Genomic DNA, 17,135 nt, shown 5'->3' on the forward strand with positions numbered 1-17,135 from the left:
ACTTCACTCTCTTTCAGTAGCCAGTCCCAGGTCTAGAACCCAGTAGGCAACTGACTTTGGTTTAAATAAGTGAATTAATAAATAGATCAATGACTTAATATAAATGTCAGACATGCCTAGAATAACTGGTTTACAATTTTTAACCCTAGGGTCTTTGAAATAATTAATTGGTATAACAGTTCCTTAGAAAACAAAACTAGGTTTTGAAAGTTCCTCTACTTTTGTTCAGTACAGTACATAGTTCATGTTCTAGGTCCTCTGCAGTGTTACACGAGAACTACAGTTCCAAATTTTTAAAAAACAAAGTGCATGATAAAATGACACGTGACATAAAATTGACTTTTTTTTTTTTTACCATTTTTAGGTGTCTGGTTCAGTGGCATTAAGTATATGCATATTGTTATACAACTAAGCCTCAAAACTTGTGTACAATGGACACTTTTTGCTTTCTATTCCACTCTACTTCTAGCTCCTGGAAACTAGGAGTCTATTTTCTACTGCTATGAATTCGCCTACTCCAAATATTTCTTGTAAGTGGAATCATAACATCTTTTCATAACCAGTATTTCACTTAATGTTCTCAACTTTCATTCATGTAACATGTCAGAGTTTTGATCCTTTCAAAGGCTGAATGACTTTCCAGTATATTTGCCACAGGTTGTGGATCCTTTCAGTAGTCAGTGGAACCTTTGGCTGCTTCCACTGTTGGCTATTGTGAATAATGCTGCCAAGAACATAAATGTACAAATATCTTTTCCACAACCTGCTCAATGGGCCTGGAGTTGCAGCTCAGTATACTGCACAGCATTGCCTAGAATGCATGAGGCCCTGAGTTTGATCCCTAGCATGAATGCAAAAAAATAAAAAAAAAACCTATGCTTTCCAAAATAAGCCAAGTATTTAATGATTTCTCATATGTGGAATCCAAAGCACAGGGGTGGGGGGGTGTCATGAAAGTAGAAGGCAGACTATGTGGAAAGGGAAAGAACATTTAAGAATGTCCATATTGTAGAGCCTGGAAATCCCATTCTCCCAACTAGAAATGGAGAAAGAGTTCTCATAAAAGGGGACCACATCTACCCAATGCAACTAGAAGAGTCATGGCTAGATTTTTTTCTTTTTTAAATGTTTTATTTTATTGTAAGAGTGATGTCAGAGGGGTTGCAGTTACATGAGGTAATGAATACATTTCTTGTCAAACATTGCTACCTGCCCTGACTTTCTAAGAGGGCAAAGTATGCAATACTCAATAGCAAAAGATTAGACTTGTTCTTCTTGCCTTGAGGTTTCCTTATGGCTAGAATTAAAAAACAAACAAACAAACAAACATATTTCCCAATCTGTAATACAGATCATTTCATTGTATTCCAATCTGCTTTTGGTGATTGGAATGGTTTCAAGAGCCTGAAACCATGTTCTGTATTCCTCAAGAATATGAAGGATTCCTTCATCAAGAATTCATATACATGGGGCTGGGAATGTGGCCTAGTGGTAAAGTGCTCACCTCCTATACATGAAGCCCTGGGTTTGATTCCTCAGCACCACATATATAGAAAAAAGCCAGAAGTGGTGCTGTGACTCAAGAGGTAGAATGCTAGCCTTGAGCAAAAAGAAGCCAGGGACAGTGCTCAGGCCCTGAGTCCATGCCCCGGGACTGGCAACAAAAACAAAACAAATAAACAAAGAATTCATATACATAAAAGAATGTGTGGTTTTGGAGCTGGGCATGGTCATGGTACCCACCTGACATGCCAACACTCAGGAGGGAAAGCAGAGGATTCAGAGTGTGATGTCAAGTTGTGCCTGTTAGTGAGATCTTTTCCAGAAGGAAGAAGGAGAAGGAGGAGAGAAGAATTTGAGGTTTTCCTTATCTCTAGAAATGTACCCATGCAGTTTGGATGACATACGAATAGAGAGTAGGTAAGAATGTCAGAGTTACTGAAGGACTAGGATTTACCTGACAGGAGAGAATTACACTATGGACCTCCGCAGTCACTCCTCCCCACGTTCCCAACCCCCCTCCCCCAACCCCCTCCCCCCACTGGGTTATTTACAACTTTGCTCAATCATTTCAAAGTCCATCTTTTCTCTCACTATCTAATCAGGTTATTGGTTACTTATGTCATGTATCACCTACCCCAGAATAATACTTCTCACAACTATTTATCTCTTTGGTAAAATTATTGGCCTTTAGGTAGAAAAGCATTACACGTGGCTTTCCCAGAAGCAAAGTTCCCAAGTAGAAAGCAGGAAGTCTGCTTGCTGAGGCCAACCTGGCTTCTGACTGGCGAGAAACAAAGACAATGCAGCCTCCTTCCATCCTCCCTTTCCTGTTGTACACATAGGCCTAGAAAAACCAGTCCTACCCAGGGCTTACATGTTACTGAGATGATGCCACCTGAATGAATGCTTTGCAAACTATAAAGCCCCACAACCTTGTTTACTGTTGTCCACCATGTTACTCCACAGACCTAGACATAATTTAGTACTCTTGTGGTGCTGTGGTGGGACACACACACACACACACACACACACACACACACACACACACCCCATTTGAGAATCAGAAAGCAAGATTTTGACTTAATAGCTAGATGGCATTGTTAAGCTGGGCACAAAGTTTCATACCCTTGCTTATGAAGAAGTATGCCCAGTAGAAAGTATGAGGAGCCAAAATGTAGCAAATACTTTCCCCCTGTTGGGACAAGAACCAGCTGTAATGTACAGAAGGAGGCAGATGCAGTAGAAGCAGACTTGAGGAGAATAAAGCAAATGACACTATTCTTGGTGGAAAGGGAAAAGGGACATGAAGGAGGAGAGGGAGGTGTACAGGCTGGCAGACAAGGTCATTTCATCAACAGCACCCTTCCACGTCAGTACACAGCTCAGCTGGGTGAGACTAGCATGTCCTCTGTGCTACTGTTGAGTGCCCAGTGCTGGATTGCCAGATGGAGGTGTAAATAGAAAGCTGGAACAAGTTATCTCTGTGGCCAGGGGCCAGGGGAGGTTTTCTTCCAATCCTTGCACCCAGCAGGAGGCTACACAGGTAGTGATCCTGATATGGATCTGCTAACAGCTTCCTTGGCCTTCATCTGTTTCCTGACCCAGAGGCACAGTGCCCGCTTCTGCTGTCTTTTTTGAGTCATTTACCACAGGAGAATAAAGTCCCCTTGGTTTCAGGGAGAAATGTGAAAGCTGTCACCTCAAGATTTGGGAAGAATAAAGAGGCAGTGGTTTACTCAATGGAATTACATTTGGGAGTATTGCGATCAGCTCTCTTACTTCTTTAACTTGACTTTTATTGTAAAGGTGATGTACATAGGGGTTATAGTTACATAAGTCAGGTAACAAGTACATTTCTTTTTTAGCTGTTACCCCCTCCCTCATTTTCTCTCACCTTGTCCCCTCCCAACACCCCTCCACTCCAAGTTGTAAAGTTTCCAACAGTGTCTAGTGAGTATCACTACTAAATTGGTTCACCCTTTGTCTCACCATTTTTGTGATTCCCCTTCTCCTCAAATCAGATAAACTTATAGACAAGACAAATGGTACAGAAATCAAACACAGTGACAACAGGGAATAAACCAAAGGAAAGAAAAGAAAGAAAAAAGAAAAAACTGAAAACAGTACAATAAAAAAACCCTCATTTCCATTTCTTGGAGTTCATTTCAACAAGCACCATTTTATATGATCTTATGGACATAGCTATTGTGCATATTGTGAACCATTGTGATCCTCTCCTAAGAATATCCTCACTTGTTCTCACAGTGTGAATGCTTAGAGTGCTGGTTAGTCATGTCCAAGTGTAAAATATTTGTCTTTTACTATCCACTGGATTAACTTGTAGATTCATAGACATATTCTAGTTATTACAAATGAGGGAAACCATGCTCCCTTTGTTTCTTTGGGTGAGGTTTACTTCACATAGTATAATTTTTTCCACATCTTTCCATTTCCTTAAAAATGGGACAATGTTATTCTTTCTAGTGGAAGCATAGAATTCCATTATGTATATGTACCACATTTTCCTGATGCATTCTTCCACTGGGCTAAGTTAGATAATGCTGAGAGGAACATGGTTGTGCTAGTGGCTATCTCTTGCAGAGCTCTAGCTCACAGTATGTGAAGGGAAATTTGTCAGTCCTTTTTTATGTTCCTTTTACTCTTTCTCCAGCCCCCAAAGGCTCCTCTGCCCTGTCTTGTCCCTGAGACCTTTCTTCTCATTTGTTTTGAGGGAAGCTGCTTGTGGTATTTCTACAAATCGATCTCTTTGCAAATCTCTCCAGACAGCAAGTCTAATAGAGAAGACAAAATCATATCTATCTATCTATCTAGAACCCTCTGATATATATATACCAATATGTATTTATGGATAAATATAGTTATATATCTCTCTTTCTCTCTCTCTCTCTCTCGCTCTCTCTCTCTCTCTCTCTCTCTCAGATCAGCTTCTTCTTGAATCTTTAGGTCTAGCAAAGACTGGGTCAAACATTCCTTCTAGAACTTTCAGAGAGTCCAATGCCTTCCTCTAGTTTTAGAGGTATCCCAGTAGTGGTATTGTGTTATAATGTTATGGGGTTCAAAGGAGGGGGTTCCCCATCCCTCCAAGAGTCCACCTCAGAGAGAGTCTCAAGCAAAAAGATGGATTTATTGGGGAAGCATAAAGCAAACTGAATGGCCAGGGAAGCAGCACAGACTCGGGAGCTGAAACTGCAGCAGTGAAAAGTGGACTGACCAGCCAGGGACACAATGCAGACTCGGGAGCTGCCACTGTGACCCTGAGCAGTCCTCAAATTGGGGTTTATAAAGGTAAAAGCATAGCACAGATGTAGGGGGTTGACGCAGGGGGTAGAGCAAGTAACAAACAAGTTAAGCAAGCCATTTACAGAAGCAGAATTTTGGGGTCAGGTTGAACCAATCTACTCCCCCCAACATTTCCTACCATGTTTCCCTAGTCAAGATGGAGTCAGCGCTGCTCCCTACAACAATAAGCTCTCCCTCCCTTTTCTCCTTTTCTCTATCTTCTTTTCCTCTTCCTCCCGTTTCTTCTCCTCCTTTTCTTCCTTTCCCTTTCCTTCTTTTCAGACAATAGAGTCTTATTGTATAACCTAGGCTGGCCTCCCACTCACCATCCCCCTGCGTCAGTCTCTCAAGTACCAGGGTATAGCTATGCACCAACACATCAAGCCTTAGCTTAGAGCTTCTCAGTTCACTGAATCGGTTCAGTCGTGTCCAGAAGTCATAATCCCTAGCTCCGGGAACCAGTCCAAGCCTCACTCTGATGGGAGGCTTAACATTTGCTTCCCATAAGAAAAGCCCTTCCCTCCAAAACAAACCAACCCAGAATTCCATTTGCAGAAACCCATTGTGTGGACACATGTAAAGGTTTAGAGGAGAAGGTGTTACATGGTGGCTAATGAAAATTGAGCATTAATCATTCCTATTCCTAACTATCTTGGTAGCATCTTCCAGGCACACAACTTCTCTCCTCTCCCCTCACATCTTCCCAATCTCCTTTTCCTTCAAAGGTTTCTCTTACTTCTCCTGAGTGGTACATCCCAGGTTAACTCTAACCTTTGAATTTCTTAACAAGTCAGCTTATTAGACTATCAGTCAGGGTCACCTTCTCTGCTAGCAACAAGTGACTCACAGGAGCTTTTAGACTGTGGACACCTTTTACCCTCTTTCAAAGGTACTTGGAGCATTACATCACCAATTCAGTTTCTACTTTCAGTATAATCTAAGGTTGTGTAGAGAAGCCTGGAAGACAAGGCAGAGAGTTGTGCCCAAGTTCAGAAGAAGGGTCTCAATCTCAGAGGCATGACTGAGCTATGAACAGAGAGCTGGAGTGTGCTGAACATGTTCTGTTCTACTATACAACTTTCAGGGCTGTGTGTGTGTGTGTGTGTCTGTGTGTGCTCGTGCGCACGCGTGTGCGCGCACCCGCATGCACGTGCATGCAAGTGTTCATACTAGAGGATGGAGGTGAATACTGAGCTGTGATGAGTAGTTTCTCCATGCCTCAGTGTCATCACTTGTCCCTTTGTGATTGTGAGGATAAGATAGTTCTCAAAACCACCCAGAGAAGCATTAGCAAGGGGCAGGCATTTCTTTATTTCCAGATGATGTGACCTTCATTTTCTTGAGCCAGACATGAAAAAGTGTTATGTTGAAGTCAACCTGAAGAAGGAGCTATACAATGTGTGAGCCCCTATATAAAATTACAAAAGAAGAGAGCAGTGCCATTTAAAGTAGTCAAATTAGCCAGCCACTGGTGGCTCATGCCTGTAATTCTAGCTATTCAGGAGGCTGAGATATGAGGATCGGGGTTCAAAGCCAGCCTGGACATGAAAGTCCATGAGATTCTTATCTCCAATAAACTATTCAAAAAAGCCAGAAGTGGCACTGTAACTCAAGTGGTTGAGCACTTGCCTTAAGGAAAAGAAGCTCAGGGACAGTGCCCAGGCCCTGAGTTAAAGCTCTAGGACCAACAACAACAACAACAAAAAAGTAACATTATCAAGTTCCTTTTTCTTTCATGTGCTTTTTCTTTTCTCTATTTTTTTTATTGTTGTCCTTGAGTAGTTGTACAAAGGGATTTCAGTTCAACATGCCAGTCTGTGAGTACAGTGTATCTTGATCAATGTCACCCCTTTCTATTTATTCCTCATGTCACTTTTATGGCAATGTAATGATATAAGCAAAGAAACCTTAGAATTTAAACTATTTGCATAAGCCATTCATCTTTATATCATATAGTGCCAGCTTGAAATTAAAACATAACATTCAACCGGTATATGGAATCACAAAATTTACAGTTTGCATCCTGTAGTTTGTACATGCATATGGGGTTCATTCTTCCCAGAAGAGAGGAACTGTCACACAAAAATAGATTTAATGTTTCCATTTCACTTCTTGATTACATGTGTTCTATCAAAAGCCTCTGCTCTCACTTGCTGCTGAGTAAGGAAGGACTAAGAGGAAACAGAAGGAAGGGATTGCTTTATTTTTCCTTCTATTCCAACATCATTTTCAAGGTAAGTCGCCAGCTGATTCTAGGAAGAAATACAAAAAGAAAGGGCGTGACAGGGATCCTTTGTTGAATTTCTTACAGTTCTTTTGTTTTCTTTCTATAATAGAAGCAAGCTCTAGATTGAATGGAAAGCCTAGCCTCTCCAGATTGTACATTCTTCCGAATCCTTACGTAGAACTCCTGGAACTCCATCATGGGCTGACTGGAAACCTCTACTCGTAGAGCATTGTCAGCACTATCTATAAATATGGCACCAAGGAAGCATAGTCACACAACTATGTACCTCAGTTGCCTAGGTGTATGCCCCCCTTTTAAGTAGTGTTTCATTCATTCATCTATGCCAGTCCTGGGGCTTGAATTCAGGGCCTGAGTGGGGTTACAGTTACATAGGTCAGTATAGTTCTTTTTGAACAGCGTCACCTTCCTTATTTTCTCCCATTTTTTTCCCTCCTGGCTTCCCTTCCCCCATAATTGTATAGTACATTTCCAACATAGTGCTTAGTGAGTACCACTGCCGAATTAATTCACCTTTAGTCCCACCATTTCTGTGTTCTCTATTACCCTCCCCCAAATCAGATAAATTTATATATAAGACAAAAGGTACAGAAATAGAAAACAAAGGGGGAAACATAAAAACTTTAAAAAAAGAACACCAAAAAGATAAATGTATATACAATACCCAGGGTACCAGGGCACCAAAATCAAATATGTTTATCTGAATTGGAGAAGGGAAGGGAAACAACAAAATGGTAAGACAAAGGACAAAGAGCCAACCAATGCAACAGTGATACTCACAAGACAATATGTTGGAAATGAACTGTACAACGTGGGAAGGGGATAGTGGGGGAAGGGGAAGTGGGAGAAGAATAAGGGAAGGGGTAACAAATTTGACAAGAAATATACTCACCTCAGTTATGTAACTGCGACTCCTCTGTACATCACCTTGACAATAAAACTAAAAATTTTGAAAGTAAAATTTAAAAAACCTCCTGCTTCCATTTTGGGGGTATATTCCCTCTTCTTACTGGAAGAAATACAAAAGAAAATGGCATAATTTCACATTAAAAGTTTTTACAATGTAATATGTATTTGTGTTGTGATTTTACCACCTATTTATACATAATTAGATGGCATTTTAATCCTTTTGTTCCCACTAAGCAATGACAAAAGAGCAAAAAAATGCTATCTAATGATAATAGACTCATAAATCAAGAAATGTTTGATAATTAGATGTTTCTTCTCATTGCTGTAGGTTTAAATCCCAATAAATTTAACCTTCCTAAAAAAAAAAAAAAAAAAAAAAAGTTGGACCGGTGTAGGTAGGTGCCGTTACATACTATGTCCTCTAGAGGGAGCGCAAGGCCGTCTCCTCTAATGTCAATATGTGAAGGGTGGGGGCCATGAGCAAAACTGGCTTATGATGAATGCTCAGGTGTCCTACTCTTGAGGATTTTTCTTGTTTGTTTGTTTGTTTGTTTTAGTCATTTCCTCTTGAATTGCTTCCCCCTTTGCTCCCATATAGCTGATGCTAAAGGAAGACGTTAGATGTCCCTTCCAATTGGAAAAGTTGATCTCTCCATTTAGAAGACTAAGCAAGAAGTGCAGTACAGCTTCTGAGGCAGAAAACGGACTCCTCGTAATATTTTTCTGGTCTAGCTCACAGTGGTAGATGACTCCTCGATGGGCAGTGATTCCTGCCACACTTTATCATCTGCATCCATATTCTCAGTGGTGATCTTTGCCAAGGTAGTGACTGAACGGAAGTGGTAGGATAGGGTTCAGAAAGTTGGGACCCAGATATACTTATCAGACTCTCCCCTACCAACAAATAGGTCTAGATTCTACTTGCAACTGTGTTTTACGACTCTGTGCTCTGGATTTGAAGTTTCATGTCCCTCTTGAATCTTGCAAATCCTGATCTAGCAATTTTCTAAGATTGCTCTCATTTGTCATAGCAACCATGTTTCCCTGGAAGATATTTCTTTTGATTCCTATGTTCTCTTCATCTCTTGGATCTCTCTTCCACTTTTCGGCAGTACTGCAGTTGGGTCCAAGGCTTCGTGTCGGCTACGCAGACACACAAGCATGTGAGCCAGGACCCCTGGAACCACATTTCCAGCCCCTTTTGTTACTACTTTTTCATATACAATCTCAAGATTTTGCCAAGGCAAAAACTTGAACCAAAATTATCCTGTTTATACTTCCTACATAGCTGAGATGGAAGGTGCATACCACCATGCCCAGCTATTTGTCGAGATGGGAGACCTACTAATGTTTTTTTTTTCCCCTGGGGGGGGGGTGGGGGGGTGGGGGGAGGGGGGCTGGATTAGACAGACATTCTGATCTCCACTTCAAGTATGAGCCATTGCACTGGCTTTGTGTCTTTTTTTTATTAGAGAAGTTTATTTAATATTGCCAAAAGGTAATACACATATCTTGAAGGGACTCAGAAATTAAATACATATAGATGTTAGTTTGATAATATTTTTAAGTTACAATATAGTTCTCCAAAACGTAAAGGGCATGAATACCTCATTCATTTGATTGTCTTTACATAGACTTTACATGAGCAGTGAAGACACAACATACAATATATAAACGTCATATGGTAGAGAAACAACATCCATGATCTTCATATTTACAGGAATGTATAAAATCTTCTTCGAAGGAAATGGGCTACAACTTAAACTTCTCATTTTTTTATTATCACCTATAAATGTTTCCATTTGGAAACTTTTGTACAAGAAGGCCTAAGGCAATTTCTGATTTACTTGCATATAAAATGAAGAAGGAGCCTCATAGAATCTGTATGATGTCCACATGGAGTGGCATCTGCCATATTTTTTTTTATTGTCATGTAGTTTTCTTTGCAGGGTAGGTATCAAACTTTCTGGAATGTGGAAGGAACCAGAACGGAGGCAAATGTGACTAGGAAATTCATTTATATACAAAGTAGAACTTCAATTTCTTGATTGCATCATAGTTGGATGTAGATTGGCTCATGTTTTTATTCCTCCTGTGGTAAGGTTGACTTGTTTGATACCAGTGTTCTGTAACAACCCATAGGCAGTGCAGGAGAACTGAACTCAAGATATTGTGAGAGGAAAGAAAAAAAGGCAGAAAGGCAGATTCAGGTTTGAACAATATGGAGTTTACTTTGGACTTACAGGCAGAATAGTGACTGCAAGAGCAGTGGATTTTTGCAAGTTGTGCAAAATGGAGAGTTGTATACATTGCTGGGGATATAATTGATTTCATTCTAGGCAGAGTGTACCTTATTTATATTTAGCTAATATGAAACAGTAACATATATTATGGCTTCCAGAGTACACATACCACTGGAATGTGTTTGTCCTATTTATGCTTCACTGGGAATCATGCAAGAAATAATTGACTGGGATTACTTTAGGACACACACAGTAACTATGACTCAAGATAGCTGTTGAGTACTTAACTAAATCCATACAACCAGCCAAGCTAGTAGCCCAGGTCTATGTCTGGAAGAACCTGCTTGGTATGAGGTTCCCAGGACAGAACATTAGACATCAGTGTTGGTGGTGATTCCAACCCTGTATCCAGAAGATGTTTGTCTCAGCCTTGGTGGCAGGTTTAGAAAGTTTCTGAATTACTTTGAACCACATTTGTAGTACAATGTCAGCTCCTGACTGTAGCCTAAAAGACCTTCTTTCTACTACCTCATCTCGAATCATCTCCCCTTTCTTGCTGTACACCAGACATACTTCTTTCATATTATCTGTGAGTAGAGAGGGAACAAGGGAACAATTATTGGACAGACTGCTGAAGTATGTTGAAGGCTCTGCAGCAGTAGATATTAGAAGCAAAGCATCAATCTCTGTGAAGATCAGATGACAAAACAATACAACAGTTAGAAAGGGGGTCCTTACAACCCAGTAATAATTTATAAATCAGATATACATACTCATAAATACCAAATCATAAGTACTTCATAAATTCCAAAATCTGTTCTGTTTGCCTCTTGCACACACAGGAAAGACCTCCTAAACTTTGTGTCCCTCTTTGTAGTTAAGTAGGGTCCAGATAATTTGTTCTGTCCATTCTCAGCCTGCAGCAGAAAGCTGATAAGCATCAAGTCCTTTTAGCTCAGCTTGAAAGCCAAGCACAGTGAAATCACCCTCAACCTAAACCAATGAGTTGATATCTAAAAAGCAGTTGCTGGAAAGCATCGTCTAGATCTTTCTATTCAATTTTGTGGAAATGAGACATCAACTTGGGTCATGATGAGTCTCTGCGACGTTGGCATCTGGTCTTATTGCATTATCGTCCAGGAGAACTAGTTAGTAACAAAAGCATTGAAAAGCAGGCACTGTGGCACAGTGGATTCTCAAAAGCAGGCCTATATGCAGGAACAAAAGAGGGGCCCTTTAGGGTTAGAGTGCAGGTCGTGTGGACCTGGAAAAGAGGAAAGATAAGATGGATGCCATGTCGTGGGTACAGGTCGGGGTAAGCCATCTCTTTGTAGACTGCCGGTTGTATCTGAGTGCAACTTTTGGGAACCACCAAGAAGGTGAAGTCATCAATGACGGTTCTTTGGAAGTCAGCTGTTTATAAGAATAAGTGTTTGTGCCAAACATTTCTTTTGTTAGTAGGAGACATCGTTGATAGATCGTGTTGTCACCCCCCCCCCCCTCCAGCAAGAGCAGCACTGAAGAGGAGTTGAGAAAGTTAGGGTAATGGAAAACTCCAGTGCTAACCCGATGCTGGTGGCTCACACCTGTGAATCCTAGCTACTCAGGTGGCTGTGATCTGGGGATTGTGGTTGGAAGTCAACCCTGGGCAAGAAGCCTGTGAGATTATTTTCTCCAGTTAACTGCCAAAAAAACCAAAAAAAAGTTGGAAGTGGGGCTGTGGTAGAGAGCCAGTCTTGAGCAAAAAACTCAGGGACAGATCCCAGGCCCTGAGTTCAAGCCCCAGGACCAGACCAAAAACAAAACAACAACAACAACAACAACAAAACTATCTTGTGTGTCAGTGCAGTTTATCCACAGAACCCTGTGATTCTGACCTTTCATGTTGTACCCCAATATATTAACCCCACACCAGTTCCCACAAGATACCAAGCCTTTAAAAGTTAAGAAAGATATCGTAGTGTTTCCATTGGTCAGCACAGTACCTAGCACCCATAGGCAATCACTAAATATAACCAGATATGAGACATGTCACCTAATGCCTTTTTTGTTTTGTTTTGTTTTGCCAATCCTGGGGCTTGAACTCAGGGCCTGAGCACTTCCTGGCTTCTTTTTGCTCAAGGCTAGCACTCTACCACTTGAGCCACAGAGCCACTTCTGGCTTTTTCTGTGTATGTGGTGCTGAGGAATTGAACCCAAGGCTTCATGTATGTGAGGCGAGCACTTTACCACTAGGCCATATTCCCAGCCCCATCCTAATGCCTTTTAAAGAACAAAAATAAATTTGTCTCAAAGGGTTTATTTAGATTTCAATCCTGAATCTTAGTGTGTCTCTGCCTTAAATATGGGGATGGATGTTTGTTTAACTATGACAATCAGGGCTGTTTAACTGAAGAAATTTATTTTTCCTATGGTGTAATTTGGATATATATATATATACATCTACATATACATATATACACAAGAAGGTGACTCTTGAAAAGCCTTTTCTGTTGCAACTATAGGCATTTATGTCTTCAGACTGAGACCTTTAGTTATCAGTCCATCAGAACAAAAAAAAAAGGAAAAAATAGCTTAAGTCATCTGAATGAATATCTTTAACAGGACATAGTCATACATTAAAATGGAAACTACTAAATTTAAATTTGCTAAGGATTGTTTGACATAGGTACTTGCAGAATAATAACATGATCTAAAATTTTGAAGGTGGCATGTCCACCGCTCTTTTTATCTATCTATATAAAGTTTTACATATAACAGTTATTTAGATGTTGCTATGATTTGGATCTAAATGTCCTCCAAAAGCCCTAAAGGCTTCGATGGCACTATTGGAAGTTCGTGAAATCAGTAGGAGGTAGGACCTAATTCAAAGAAGTTGTTCTTGAGGGGAATATGGGAGCCTCAGGGCTCCTCTCCTCCCCTTTCTTCTCCTCTTTTCCTCTCTTTCCCTCTCCACCTATCCCCTCCTCTCCTCTTCTCTCTCCTTTCCTCCTCTTCTCTTCCCTCCCTTCTTTCCCACTTCCCTTCACTCTTTTTCCCTCCAATTCCTTTTCCTCCCTCCCTCTGGTTATGATAGGAACAGGGCCAACTGGCCAAGAACTGAAACAAAATTGGGCAAAATAAACCAACCTTCTTTTTAAGTTGATTGTATCACATATTTTATCCCAGTGATGGAAAACAGACTAATAACAATGGCTTTTCCTTTTCATACTCAAGAAGGGAAATGGTCCACATGGATATTCCAGAACTAAGATATAAACATGCCTTTAAACAAATCATAAATTCGTTAGAGAGGGAGCTAGGAAGAAGCCATGCTTCTGCAGAGCCCTACTGGCTGTGAATTCTGGATGCATTTGAGCTAGAGAAGAGTTTGGTTAAGAAGGACAAGAGGTGGGGCTGGGGATATGGCCTAGTGGCAAGAGTGCTTGCCTCGTATACATGAGGCCCTGGGTTCAATTCCCCAGCACCACATATACAGAAAATGGCCAGAAGTGGTGCTGTGGCTCAAGTGGCAGAGTGCTAGCCTTGAGCAAAAATAAGCCAGGGCCACCTGAGTCCACGCCCCAGGACTGGCCAAAAAAAAAAAAATAATAATAAAATAAATAAATAAAGAAGGACAAGAGGCAACATGAATGTATTGCTAGAAAGAAATCTACAGACTGGGAGGCTTGAAAATAGGAATATCAGTAATGCTGTGCCTTGCTTAGGGTAAAAAACTATTTTAAAAAGGGGGAGAGAAGGCACTCCCATCTCTGTGAGTAGCATGCCTTGAAAAGTTATTTCTGTCTATTTCTTTTCAGGGGAATTCAAATAGCAGCTGAAGTTTACAGAGAAAGCACAGTAGGGAATTAAATACAGCTTTTTCGCTTCAAAATCAATCCTGCTGTCTCTCAAATAGAAACCTTTAGAATATTCAGTCTTCTTGTTTTTATTTAAAGAAAAATGATGATTACTACAGTGCAACTGGGAGAATGCAAACTGGACAGGATAAATCTTAGATAAGCTTCTCATTTCGGGTGATTTCTCTAATTGGTAACCTAACTAGGATGCAAAGGTATTTTAATTGGAATTGATTCCTGTGGGGTTTAATGTATACCACCATGTGCTGTGAGTTACAGCACCACATGGCATAAAATTGGGCAATTTTAAGCCATAGGAACCATTTGTCTATTTTTATCCCTAACACAATGTAACATCCTGAGAAAGTCCCATTCATTGAACTGTTTCCTTGGCTGGATGTTATTTGGAAAAACTTTGGAGTGAGTGATGTCATCCACAGCTGGAAATTTAACATAACTAGGGGCAAAAAAATAAGTATATTGAAAAGTATATATTGAGATATATTAGGGCTGCAGTGGTGGTGTGTTTGCTGGCTTGTCATTTCAACAACTGACCTGCATTAGTGTGATGAATCACCACTATGTAATGAATGGGCTTTCTTTCATGGTCATTTCCCTCAACTCACCAAACAAATGTGGAAGAATGAACTGACTTTTTAAAAACACCTTTGGATAAAATCAGATGAAAACATAAAGGCAAATGATACATTTATCAAAAAGAATCAAGGGACAGATGGTATAGGCTGTAGAGATGGGCTAGCTTTAAACTGTTGGAAACATGGAGGAAGACAGATATCTAGTGAGATAGAGTGTATCCCATCAGCTGTTCTCATGCATCCCACACTCTTTTTATAAATGTTTATATACATCCTATTGTCATGAATTCCTTATAGAATGAGCTTATAGAGAAGGAACTAAGCAAAGTCAATATTTTGCAAATAATATTAATAATAATAATTCATCTTCTAGGACCTGGATTCCCATTGAATTCTGAATAAAATTCAACTGCTTCCATAAATGCCTAGGCCTGATCTGATCTGACCTTTACTAATTTTATGCTTTTTTTTAACCACTCTATCTGCATACTTCACATTCCATCTTCACTGGTTTTCTTCCATTTCTTTGGACTTTCCTACACTGGTTCTTAATTGCAAAGACTTTGAGCCATCTGGAATGCTTCTTGTTAGGCTCAGTCTTTTCACATTAATTCAGATTAATTTTAATCCGCTCTGTAAGTATTTCCATTCTATTTGAAGTAGCCAGCCTGGGTGCATCAATTATCCACCAACTAGAAACACATGTGATACCTATGAATGGATGAGTGAAAATAGAACTGCATTAAAAAAAAAATCAGGAGCCGTTGACAAAGAGAAATGAGACTTAAAAAATAAACAAAAACATGCACTCCAGGTTAGAAGAGTTAGTGGTATAACATTTGGGAGGTTTTATATATAGATTTTATGAAGGAGTGAGATGTGCAGACAACTTTTATAGCACTGCACCCGCTACTTTTCACTTTATTACTACGGTTTTGCTTTCTCAGTGTGAGGAACAGGTCCCTTGGGATTGCTGTTTGAGGGAAGGCTGAGATTTGTCTTTTGGGCTACAGGTGTTGGCTTTACCTTCCTGGACACTAACACCACTTGTGGGAGCCTCACAACCAACCTCACAAGGATGTTTAGGCTCAGAGGTGGGAATGATCACCACCAAGTACTGAGTCTATATTGGTGAGGCGGGGGTGGTCTGGTGGTCCTCAATTTGTTTATACCTAGAAAAAAAGATGTGAGGCTTGGACTATGATGGTGGTTGCTTATACAGTCAGTACTTTTGAATGGCTTAGACTCCATAAGCCTGTGTGTAGGTGGAGGGGTTCTGCTTGCCACATGAGAAAAAAAAAATCCATCTATAGAAAAATGACAAAGTCTTCTTTGAAAGCCACAGCAGAATGGGGGCAATTATTTTAGCTTGCATGTTAATGCAAATACACTCTGCCACAACAGGAAGCTTCTTAGGCTGGATTATAATGTGAACTGTGAAAGGTGGGTGTGATTGTTAGAGACCTCTACCACCTGCCAACCTATGTCCCTGATATGGCAAGAGTATTTCAGTTCTCCTATAGCCTCTTGCTCAGGAACTAAATGAGACCTCAGCTAGGGTGGAAATCTGGCCATTGTCTTAATCAAGGGTATCACATTAACATTTTAGACTTGAGGAATAATAAGTAAAATAGAAAGGATAAAAGGGCAGAATGGAACTGATATATGGCGAAAGTGTTCACGAACTGAACACTTCAGTAAAGTCAATGGGAAAAGACCTCCTGGTGTGTAGGTGGAGAAAATGGGTAAGAGAGGTTATCCCTAGCCACCCACAAGAGCAGATAGGGAAGGGATATTCACACGCAGTGGACAATTGAATTAGGAAGAGCACAAATCTAAGGCAGTAGTGATTTCCCTATCTTGGGCCTGGCTAACTTAGAGAATTACTCTCATGTCATTGGTCTGGCCAATCTTTAATGTAATGAAGTCGTCTGAGTTCCAAGTTGGTGGTGGTTCAGTTCTAAAATTTGATGATGAACCAGTGCCTGAGGGAGGAGGAATGGAGAAGTGGAATCTGATCACCACAATAAGGTTATCTTGTAGGTCTGATTACTTTGGACATGGCTAGGGGATTCCCAACAGCTTGGAATAACAGAACATGCAATTATTCCACAAGACTACCTTGATTTCAGTTGCAAGTGGATTTTGCAAAAGAGACTTTGACCACATAGAATGAATGTGGTTGTGGAAAAAAAATAGAGGAAATGGAAGTCAGAAGAGCTAAGGGCTTGTCCCCTCTGCTGCTTTTCAGCTGTGTGAATCTAGTTCCCAATTCTAAGCCACAATTCTTCATCAGCAGAGCATTGCTCCATCTCTACATTCTGTTAGTGTTCATGAGCAGACCTCAAGACAGAGTCTCACTATGGAAATTGAAAAGCAAATAGAAAATGTGAAACAAACTGCACAACTTGAATTATGTCTAATGCCATTGCACATTCCCATTAAGGGAACTTGCTGGCTACTCATTTAATAAGGTTTGTCAAAGGACATTTGGTGATAG

This window comes from Perognathus longimembris, chromosome 1, assembly GCF_023159225.1.
Source record: "Perognathus longimembris pacificus isolate PPM17 chromosome 1, ASM2315922v1, whole genome shotgun sequence".
In the NCBI taxonomy this organism is placed as follows: Eukaryota; Metazoa; Chordata; class Mammalia; order Rodentia; family Heteromyidae; genus Perognathus; species Perognathus longimembris.